The sequence below is a fragment of the Canis lupus genome, chromosome 5, assembly GCF_048164855.1.
Source record: "Canis lupus baileyi chromosome 5, mCanLup2.hap1, whole genome shotgun sequence".
NCBI lineage: Eukaryota > Metazoa > Chordata > Mammalia > Carnivora > Canidae > Canis > Canis lupus.
Genome location: NC_132842.1, coordinates 27,712,358 through 27,724,796, shown reverse-complemented (window position 1 = coordinate 27,724,796; position 12,439 = coordinate 27,712,358).

Below are 12,439 nucleotides of genomic sequence, written 5' to 3'. Positions count from 1 at the left end.
ATACTAAGAAAAGTCTTTAAAGCTACCAACTAACTCCCCAAAGTATCTCAATTTTCAAAGGCAGTGCATAAAAATCTAGCACATGTTTTACTCTCATATTTGAAACGAGGCAGTTTCCATTATTTGAGACTAAAATAAAGGAAAGTTTCCTATTCAATCTTACATTAAAAAATTTAGAAAACAGAGCACTCTCTGGCTGAAAAATTAAGATCCATTTCAGCCAGATGGAAGTGTTCCTACTTGAATGAGATGACCCTCAAATTGTCTGAGAGACAATAGTTACACATTTCTTTTCCCACAAGAGACAGTGAACTTTGCATGGCTGGGATGATGTCATATTTATTTTTTCATTTCACACAATACCTATACTCACTGCTTTGCACCAAGTGGATATCCAATAAGTAACTCTAAATTCTACTATGTTGGACATACCTCTTAATCCTACACAATTTTTAAAGGCTGTAAGGCCAAGATCAAGGTGTGGACAAGGTTGTTTCTTGTGGGGTCTCTGTCCTTGGTTTGTAGAGGGTTGTCTTCTCCCTGTGTCTCCACGTAGTGTTTCCTCTTGCCTGTGTCCTGTTGTCATGTTGTGATGAGGACATCAGTCATATTGGATTAGGTCCCGCCCGTATGATCTCATTTTATCATATTTACCTCATCAAAGACCTTACCTCCAAATATAGTCACAATCTGAGGTCCTGGGGGTTAGAATTTCACATAGGAATTTGAGGGGAGAGACAATTCAACTACAACACTGTGCTACATGACGTTGCTGGAATATAGCACAGAAGCCACTGTACTGGAGCAAATTGCCATCTATCTGTTGGATTCAAGAACTTGCTCTCTTGCCACACAGTCATAGGTGGAACCTTGTTCTGCTTTCATCTTCAAGTCAAATGCCCTGGCTTTTCACTTGTCACTTGGAATCATCTCTTCTATATAATAGGAGGGTGAAAGTTGGTTGCAAGGTGCTGGAAGCTATTGTTTAGGTGAACAAGGGCCATTTTGGTCACAGTAACAGCATGGGTGGATGACATGGAGTGGTCAAGAAAGTAAGAGAAAGCAACACTGGTTGAAATGCAGAGTGTGAAGAAACAGTGTGTGAAATATAGTGAGGGAGGTGGTCAGTAAGACTAGAGAGACCAGAGGGAAAAAGCAGACAATATGTGGCTTTATCCAAAGTCCTCAGAAGTCATAGATGTTTTGACACAATGGGAGTCTAGTGATAGGACTCTCATTTTTAAAAATTATTATTTATTAATAATCAGCCATGTTAATGATCCTGCTGCTTTCAGGGAAATTTCCACCCATACTTTGTATCATTACTTTATGTGTGAACTGAATTAAAATCATGAAAGTGATAAAATAATAAGTGCAACCAAGCTAAACAGGAGAAAAAGGCAGAATAGAAAGAGGAATATTTTATTATCTTATGACAGCCCTATTTTATTTATTTATTTGCTTATTTATTTATTTATGTATTCATTTATTTGACAGCCCTATTTTATTTTATTTTTTTCTCTTCAGTTTATTTATTTTTTTATTTTAATTCAATTAATTAACATATAGTGTAGTATTAGTTTCAGAGGTAGAATTTAGTGATTCATCAGGTGCATATAACACCCAATGCTCATTCCATCAAGTGCCCTCCTTAATGACAGCCCCATTTTAATAAAAACATAACTAACTTGATGAAATCAGATGGCTATCCAGTCACAGTATGCATTTTTCCCTCCCTCCACAATTTAAATACATTTTAAGGATAACTGGTCAGATGACACACCAGGCAACAGTAACAACACAGTGGTCTGGATCATTGGCATCAGTGTGTAAATATGAAAATTACCATACTAGAACCTACAGGACATGTTGGCATTTGTTTAAATTTGAATAGATACATCCTACAGTTGAGAACAGGATGTGAGACCCTTAACGTGACAGGAACAAATATGTGACTTATTAGATGTATTGACTCATTCTACTCCACTCTGTATCCATTTTCTGAGTCATGTACTAGTAAGTAGAATTATCTAGGACAAGCAATGGAAAAACTTCTCAACATATGCATTCCACCCAGAAATAGTACTTCTTCTCAACAGTGTGTTCAGAGGAAATGAACCAATGATATCCTTCCCCAGAAGGGGATTCCTATCCAAGTAAGTTCAGAAACCACTCTATAATATATTCCCATACTTAGAGTTTCCAAATAGACATTAGCTATGAGTCGTTCTCCATCACAAAGTCTGTTTAACTCTTTAAGATGTGTGCCACTGTGCCTGTGGACCTAGCAATGGAAGCAAACCTGAAATCTTTCCTTAGTGTTTGATTGAGCTTACATTTTCCAAGACCGAAAGATAAATACAATTATAACAGGGCATATGCAGAGATGTAGATACAAAAAGAATAATCAGCTGTTTAACATACCTACCTCTCTATGTGATCTACCTACCTATCATCCATTTATCTTCAATTTCCAAATATATTTTTCTTGGCATCTTTACAGATAACTCATGCACTGTAGTGGCTGTTACTCCTCAGGACCAACGTTCCTTCAGAAGACATCATTTCCATTGCTTCCTTTCTTCTATCACCCTAGTTATTAGGTCTAACACCTTCACTTACATCAAAATGCCAACCCACTAACTGTCAGTCCTGTATGTCAGCATTTCAGATATTTGGATTGTATTCAGTGGATATAAAATTGCCCCCTTCTGTATATCGTATGTCCTGACTTTTTTTTTTTTTTTTTTTTTTTTTTTTGCACCAAATGCAATCATAGATGTAGAGTAAAACTGTGGTCTCTGGCTTTCTTTTCTTTCTTTCTTTTTTTTTTTTTTTTCTTTTTGTCCCATTGCAACTGTTGCAGATATTCAAAATCAAACTCATGCTATTAATTTCAGCTGATATTTTCAACTCTCTTAACCCAGCACTTACATCCGACAGCTGTAAAGGCTTTCAGCCATAATAAATCTCTGCCTGACTTCCCAAAGCAAACAGTGTTGAGGAGAGTGATCCCTCCAATAACATTTTGTCAGCTCAAATCACCACCACAACATAAGTGATTCAGACAGTCTGAACTGACTCCAGGCTTCCCAACCTCCGGTCCTTATTTCCTATTTTCTTTTACTTATGACCTGTTCTTAATATTCCGAAGACTCTGAAAATGCTGTGTTCATTCCTCAAGACTGGCTGCGTGCCCATTTAACAAAGTTTTTCTTCTTTCTATCTAGTTTGTCTAAAAACCAAGTTTATTCAAACAGGTCTGCTAATTTGGGGGGGAAATGAGTGAAGTGTAATGCTACAAAATTAAAATTTCAGTGGTTAATCTCTATTCTCAGAAAGTAGTGAAACAAAAGTAATTTTCCTTGGTATGTTTAAAATTAATTCCAGAGACTGTGATGTCCATGCAGTATATCCCTCTCAATTGTGCACGTCATAAATAATGTGTTCAGTGAATTAATGAACATCCTGGAATTGAATGCTATGAACAGAAGCTAGGTCAAGCCACGTGAGCCCATGTTGAGTAGAAGAGTGCAAATGTCATCGAAACCCCTGCTTTTCCAATAGCAAGTAATGTAGCCACAAGGAGCACAGAAGGTTTGAAGCAGAACCATCTTCAAATGCTGGCTCTGCAATGTGACTGGGTACAGGGGCCTCTCTTACATCATCTGTAAACTAGGGGCATTATAGCCTGCCTAATCAAATAAAACAGACTTGGTTTTCTTTTTATTGCTGCTAGCAGTATCTGTGTTCTGTGTTTTAACCCAGACTAAGCTATTGCTTTGGGGTGGAGTATTGTCCCACAACAACGGGCAAACATAATTTTCCAAATAACTCAGTCACTCTAGATGGTTTCCAGTTTTAGTGAGATAAAATTGACATATAACATTGTATTAATTTAAGGAGTACTGCATAATAACTTGGCATCTCTCTCTCCCTGTATATACACACGTATTGCAATGATCACCATGATAATTTTAGTTAAAACCCATCACTTCACATAGTTGTAATTGGTTTTTGTTTGTTTGTTTGTTTGTTTGTTTGTTTGTTTTGTGAGGAGAATGTTTAAGATCTACTCTCCTTATAGGCCTTCAATTCTGGCTAAAAGTGAACACCATTATCCTCCTAATTACAGGCTACTTCAGAAAAGCATACTTTGATATTTTTCATTGTTTTATTTAAATCAATTCACATGAACATACCTATTGTTTTTATTACTCCAATACTAAAATAATTTCATTTGTTAGATGTTGGCACATTATGGACACTAGTTTATTTAATTACTAGATAAGCACAAGGTAAATATTATTATAGGATTCTTTTACAAACAAGAATGTTAAATATCAGCCAACTAAAGAGCTAATAGCTATAAAAGAAAGAAAATGTCGAGGTAGGTTTTGCATCAGATACAATCAATGGAAAAGTTGTTTTGTTTTGTTTTTTTCACTATTATTCAACATTGATTTTGGAACAAAACTGAGAATCATTTAAGGGTTTGGGCACACACAGTAATGACTAAGAGCCTGGGCCCTTGAGGCTGAATGTCTGGATTCAAATTCCCAATTCTATCCTTGCTAGCTTTACTAATAACACAGGTCATTTAATCCCTCTGGGCTTTAATTCTTTCAACTATGCATTCAAGATAATGAATATCTACTTTATAGGATTTTATATGATTTAATGAGCTAATGCATTGCTTATAACAACACTTAATACATCAAAAATTGCTCCCAAAATGCTAGCATTATTATTTCTAGCTAAAAAAAGAAAAAAAAAATCCCGAGCATTAATTCAACGAATTTCCCTAAGGTCACTCAGTAGGTTCAAAATAGAGGCTGAAATTCACTTGAAATAGAGTGCTATTACATTAATTACTCAATAATAAATATACATGGTTTACTATGAGCGTCATGGTAGGGTTTGGAAAAGCAATGGTGAGTAAAACAAATCATGTTGTTAGATCTTCCAGCCTCATTTTCAAAAAATGTAATGATATAAGCAAATGGAATCATATGTTTGGATGCTGGTACATGTAACTCCCAAAGGGCAATGGGATACCTCAGGGACCTACTCCAGTGTCAGAGAAGGTTCATGAACCAAATGACCTCCAAGCAATAGTAAAAAAAGTAGAAGACTAAAGGATATCTGGCCTTAGGCAAAGAGTTCAGGATCTTTCAACAATTTCACTGTATCAAACCTACCACCTTTTTCACATCTAGAAAACCATTAAAGATCACAGATCCATGAAAAATGGCAAATCTATGATAATTCTACACTTCCGTACATTCAATAATATGAATAAAATGATTAAAAAGCACATAGTTTCTGGGTTTCTTTTTAAGGATTAATGATTGTTTATAGAATTCTAAGCAATACCCTTTCAAACTCAGGCTATCTAAGTGCAAAGTGTGATTAATAACCCCGTGAGGCTAAATGTTTGATTATATGGGAAAAAAGAGAATGTTGCTACTGTGGTACAAATGGACTTGGAATGTGATAGAAAGGACATTAGGGAGAATTAAAAACATGCATTGTCACTCTTTAGGCTTCAGTTGTTGAAAATACACTTAAACTTTTTTGTTTGTTTAGGGAACATTTATCTGTGCTCTTCAAATAATTGAAAGTAAGCATCAACTTATTCTAGTTTTGGACACTTCGACTTTACTGAGTCTTAAAAAAAAAATAATGGGGTGGGGTGTTTTGGCATTGGCTACTGGGAGGAAACTGTCATGCTGAAGATAACAGTTTTGTTGATAGACCAATCTAGACTTTTATCTCTCAGCAGCTACGCTAGTATCCTTTTAACTTTGGGATTCTTTACTTGTAGACACACAACCCATCAGACAAGGCAATAATTCTGTTAAAGATATCTCACTTGGTTTTTGAAGTATTGGGAGTAACAGTAGAATTTTTGTCACATTTCACTTTGTAAATTCACTAGGTAACTGGAAAACTGAATCTAGTGTTCTTCATTTTGTTCCTTGTATGTCAGTATATGCTAGATCAATGATTCCTTTCTTCCCCAAGTTCACATGTCACATATAGAATTTGATGTTGTTCTGTGATGATTAAAAACAGTTAAGTTTATGCCAACTTAAAAAAAAAAATTGGACCACCCAAGTAGATTAAATTAGGAATAAGGAATAAAATCTTAGCCCCAAGCAATTCTTGGTTCATAGCATGACACTGATGTTTAAGACTCCATCCCACTCCCCAAAATTCTTATTACATTTACTTTATCTTTTTCATAAATCCAAAGCCAAGCATTAAACTATATACAATGGGAGGGGTCAGATATTTATAACTTTTTAACAAATTAACAACTCTTCATTTATATCTCCAAAAAGTTTATCATGCCTTCAACAGAAACTGTATGCTATGAGATGTTTTGGCTTTCCTTATTTGATTCCTTTGTTAAGGAAAAAAAAAAAAAGCAATAATGATGAAAAAATTATCTCTTAGGGGAAGCTTTCTCTGACACCCTCTTTAAAAGTATCCCCTTCCCAACTTACTAATTCTCTTCTCTAATTTTGTCCAAGGCCTTTACCATATAATTACTGGATGTGTTTTTACATTTTTCAAAAATTATGTCTCTTTGCACTAGAATACAAACCTTGAGAAAACCGCATCCTTCAGCTAATCCTTCACACAGTGCCTGGATAAATAGTAGATATTCTCTAAATTTAGTAGGATAAATGAATGAATATGCTGGCAATCTTTCATAATCATGTACGTATTATGGGATTATGTTTGCCTCAGTTCTTGTCAGACTTTCACTATTTAATACTTCAAGATATTTTTTCTTCAGTGATAGTTCCTTTTACATAAGTAGAGAGCCTCAAGTGATAATTTAGTTTCTTTCAGTCCTTGGAAAAAGTTAAACTTTGGAAATGTTGTTCCTTGAACCTCTGGAGACCTTCTCTGCTAATCCTTTGCCAGGATCGTGTTCCCCTGGTCAACTCTGACACCTACCCCTACTAATAGCAAGGAAAAGTAGGAAAAAAAAAATGTTGATCTATGCCAAAGAGCTTTTTCTCTTGTGTGTACATATGCCCATAGCTGGTTCTATCTCTATCATCTATCTAGATCTATGATCATATCCATATCAGCTTTTTATAATCGAACTACGGCACAATGTGGTTCCACTGTCAGATGTGTCTCGTGATGCAGCAAGGCTGAAGGTCCTGTCAGGAAGTTCCTTTTGGCTACTTAAGCAAACGGTGGTGCCTTACATGCCCTAAGAAAACCAGCGTTGACAAGTAAATGTGTTATTTTGCTCAGGGCAAAGAGAGAAAATGAGAGTGAGAACAGAGGTGAGGGCTGGGGAGAATGTCTTGTAGACACATTCACAGAAAGAGTAAATTTGATAGCTATGCAAGTAATCAAAATTTAACAACTCAAGTACATATGCTCAACAAATATTTAATGGTCTTGGTCAAATATTTCTGAAAATACCACCTAAAATGTTACTTGTTCTCCTTCTCACCTTCTCATCTAAGAATTTTTCTTTTTTTTTTCCTTTTCTATTTTTCTGCAATTGATCTCTATTTTACTACAGATGTTTCCGTGAGGTTGTGTGCATAGTATAAATAATTTTTTTTCCTGGAATACTTGTGCCTCTTGTTGGATTTCTCTAGCCCAAAGAAGGGAACACCCCTGGCCAACTCAGGACTCAGAGACCAGTACACGCCTCCACTTCCCAGAAGGTTCCTGGACAAAGTGCAAGAGTCTGAAGGGACAAGCCAGGCCTCCAAAAAGATTATCTTAAGAAAGCAACTTGAATTCTTCCTAAAGTCCTTTTGCCTTTCTCTTATGTCAGAACGAAGAAAGAAGAGAGAGAAGAAACTATATTCTAAGGTTGTAGAAGTTGGCCAACTACAGGGTTGGCAAAATAGTGCCTTTGGATTTGTTACCTACCATTACAACCAGTATCTCTCTTTTTTTTTTCTTTTTCCATGATTTCCCTGTCCACCAAGCATCCTACTCTGCATCTTCCAGATGAAAAACCTCAGTCATCCTCAGCTCCAGTATCTCCATCTTTAAGCATTCTACCTTTGAAATCTGTTCTATGCCCTGTTTGCAATATTAACCCAGATGTCTGACTTCCTCTTTTTTGCTCCTGCCGATATTTCCTTCATTCAGAAAAATGTGAATAGCCTGCCAAACCATTGTATAGCATGTCCCCTTCCCAGAGTCTCCTTTTTCTCTTCTCTTACTCAATCCTTTTTTAAAAAAAAGATTGATTGTGGGCAGCCTGGATGGCTCAGCAGTTTAGCGCCGCCTTCAGCAGGGCCTGATCTTGGGGACCCAGGATTGAGTCCCATGTTGGGCTCCCTGTAGGGAACCTGCTTCTCCCTCTGCCTGTGCCTCTGCCTCTGTGTGTGTGTGTGTGTGTGTCTCATGAATGAATAAATAAAATCATTTAAATAAATAAATAAATAAATAAATAAATAAATAAATAAATAAATAGATAAATACATAAAAATATGGATTGATTGATTTTGGCGGGGGGTAGGGCAGAGGGAGAGCAAGAAAGAATCTCCAGCAGACTCCCCACTAAGCATGGAGCCCCATGTGGGGCTCAATCTCATGATCCTGAAATCACAACCTGAGCCAAAACCAAGAGTCAGATGCTTAATCAACTGTGCCACACAGGTGTTCCTCTTTTACAATTCTGAATAACATTCAATCCCTGTCTTTTCCCATTACTGCTCTTGGATTGAGCCTCCCCTTCTTGGCTGTCCTCACCTTTTATGTCATGGTTAACTTTCAGTAAGACCCTAGTAAATAACTTTTGTGAGTTGATCTCAGGGTTTTCATGGATATAAGTCCTCTTCTGAGGAAGGCTGTGAGCTTTTAGCAGGCAAGGGCCATATATGTCCTTTATGTGTCCCTCAAAATGTCCTCTACACCTTGAGGCATCGAGAGAGTTCTTTGTGATGCTTTTTGAAGAGCCTTAACCATATATGTAAACACTGTGAGAGATATGTTATCTCTTAGTCTTCATTTCTATATTTTCTCATCTAAAAACCGTGTTTTGGTAACTTAACTGAAATCAATTGTGTTATATTTACTTCTCCAGAACTAGCTGAGTTTCTTCATCTCTCCATTCATGAGGATCTTCAGCAAACACTGTTTTAGGTCATAGCAAACCGAATCTACAGGAATTACAAGAAGCTCCTCATAGTCTCTAAATGCATTAATTTTCTGTTTCTGGTTCAGCTTAATGGAGTTTACCTTAAAAAATAGTGTAAATGTCCTCTCTAATGTTTGATATTCGACTCCTAGGTATTTTTTCTCTAACTTAAATTTATCCCACCCTTTTACCCTCCTCTCTTATCATGTCACCTCTTCTTCCTTTCATCCTGTGCTCTTTCTCTTTTCCTATCTCTGATTTTTCATTTCTACTTATTCTTTTTTAAAATATTTCATTTATTTATTTGAGAGAGAGAGAGAGAGGGAGGGTGGGAGGGAGAAGCAGACTCCCCGCTGAGCAGAGAGCCCGGTATGGGGTTTGATCCCAGGACCCCGAGATTATGACCTGAGTAAAAGGCAGGCAGACTAAGCCACCCAGGCGCCCCTCTACTTATTATTTTTTTCCACCCTGCAGTATTCCTTTTGCAAAGCATCATACAATTCCATTTTTCCAAAAGACTTCCCCCTACTTGAATTAATTCATGGGCCCATAATAGCTTTGTCCCAAATTAAGTCAACTTAATTCTGAGAATTAACTAAAGGGCTAACAACCTCTTTAGACTCTAGGAGAAATGCTAACAAAGTAGATGTTCTATGGAGAAATTTTCCTATGATTTGTAATGATGAGAAAACATCACTTGATACATATAAAACATTAAGATACTGAAATATTTATTAAATACTCATCATGAGTGTTTTACTGTACCGTAAAAGTGTTTGATAAATGTTCAGTGGGATGGAGCTCAAGTAAAAATATTTTTCAATATTAATTTTGAAACTGTTTTTTGTAGACCTGCTTTCAATGACCTATAGCCAAACTAATCTTTTTCCCCCCACATTTTCTTCAATATTTCATACTTACATTTATATTAATTACTTAATTTTTACCTTTAAATGTGATAAAAGCACATAACAAAGTTTACCATCTTAAGTGGTACATAACATAAAAGCACATATTGTAAAATTTATCATCTTTAGTGTAGAGTTCAGTAGGTATTAGTATTAGTTATATTCACATTGTGCAACAGAACTCTAGAACTTTTCATGTTGCAAAACTGAAACTCTATAACCATTGAACAGCTCCCCATTTCCTTTTTCCTCCTACCCTTTGGCAACCACCATTTTACTTTCTGTTTCTATGAATTTGACTACTTTAGATAACACATGTAAGTGGGACCACATAGTACTTGCCTTTTTATGACTGGCTTATTTCACTTAGCATAATGTCCTCAAGGTTCATCTATACTGCAGCATGTAGCAAGATTTCATTTTTAAGACTGAATAACATTTCACTGTCTGCATATACCACATTTGGTTTATCCATTCATCTGTAGATGGACATTTGTGTTCCATTCATCTTTGGGTGCAATTGTGTTCCATTCATCTTTGGGTGCAATTGTGTTCCATTCATCTTTGAGTGCAACTAATACTGCAATGAGTATGGAAGTGTAAGTATACCTTTGAGATTCTGTTTGAATTCTTCCAAAGAGATCCCTGAATCATATGGCTATTTTATTTTTAATTTTGGAGGAAACTCCATACTGTTTTCCACAGCAGTTGCACACTTTGCAATCTTACTAATATTGTACAAATATTCTTCATCCTCACCAACACTTGTTATTTTATACTCTCTTTTTTCTTTTTCTTTCTCCCTTTCTTTCTTTCTTTCTTTCTTTCTTTCTTTCTTTCTTTCTTTCTTTCTTTCTCTTTCTTTCTTTCTTCCTTCCTTCCTTCCTTCCTTCCTTCCTTCCTTCCTTCCTTCCCTCCTTCCTTCTTCCTTCCTTCCTTCCTTCCTTCCTTCCTTCCTTCCTTCCTTCCTTCCTTCCTTTCTTTCTTTCTTTCTTTCTTTCTTTCTTTCTTTCTTTCTTTTTCTTTCTTGTTGTTTTGACAGTGGCTATCCTTATAGGGGTAAGTTGATGCCTCCTTGTGGTTTTGATTTTCATTTTTCTAACGATTCATGATGGTAAATATCTTTTTCATAGACTTTTTGGCTCCAAAAGTATATCTTCTTTGAAGAATTGTCTGTTCAAGTCTTTCGCCTTTTTAAAAATTGGATCACTGGGGATGCCTGGGTGGCTCAGTGGTTGAGCATCTGTCTTCTGCTCAGGGCATAATACTGGAGTCCCAGGATCACATCACACATCGGGCTCCCCTCAGGGAGCCTGCTTCTCCCTCTGCCTATGTCTCTGCCTCTCTCTGTCTCTCATAAATAAATAAATATAATATTTTTAAAAAATTGGGTCAAGTTTTCTTGTTGAGATTCTGAAGTTAGTCCTTTATATGATTTACAGATATTTTCTTCCATTCTGTAGGTGGCCTTTTCACTCTGTTGTGTTCTATGATAAGCAGGCTTGAGTTTGATGTCATCTCATTTACCTACTTATATTGCCTGTGTTTTTAGTGTCCGAACCAAGAAATCATTACTAAATCCAGTATCATGAAGCTTTTCTCATGTTTTCTTGCAGTAGTTTTATAACATAGATCTTACATTTAAGTCTTTAATCCCTTTGGAGTTAATTTTCGTATGTGGTGTTAGAGTATGATTCATTCTTTACATATGGACATCCAGCTTCCCAGTGCCATTCATGGAAGAGATGGTCCTTTCCTCATTGTGTATTCCTGGTGACCTTGTGTAAGGAAGATCAGTTGATTGTATATGTGTAGGTTTATTTCTGGTTTCTTCTGTCACATTAGGCTATATGTATGCCTTTATGCTAGTATCATACTGTTTTGATTATGGTAACTCTTTAACATGTTTAGAAATCAGGACTTATGAAGCCTCCAGATCTGTTCTTCTTTCTTAAGATTGTTTTGATTATTAAGTTTCCTTAAGATTTCATATGAATTTAGGATTTTTCATTTTCTGCAAAAAAAAAAAGTGCCATTGGAATCTTGATAGGGATTACATTGAATCTGTGGACTACTTTGTGTAATATGGATACTTTAACAAGATTCAGTCTTCCAATCCATGAACGCAGGATGTCTTTCCATTTATGTGTATCCTGTGTAGTTTCTTTCAGAAGTGTTTTGTGATCTTCAGTATGCAAATCTTTCACCTATTTGGTTAAGTTTACTCCTAAGTATTTTATTATTTTAGATGCTATTTTTTAAAAAAAAATTCCTTTTCAGATAATTAATTGTTAGTGTAGAGAAATGCAACTGATTTGGTATGTTGATTTTGTATGCTGCGACTTTTCTAATTTATTAGCTCTAACAGTTTATTTATTTTGGTAGACTTTTTAGA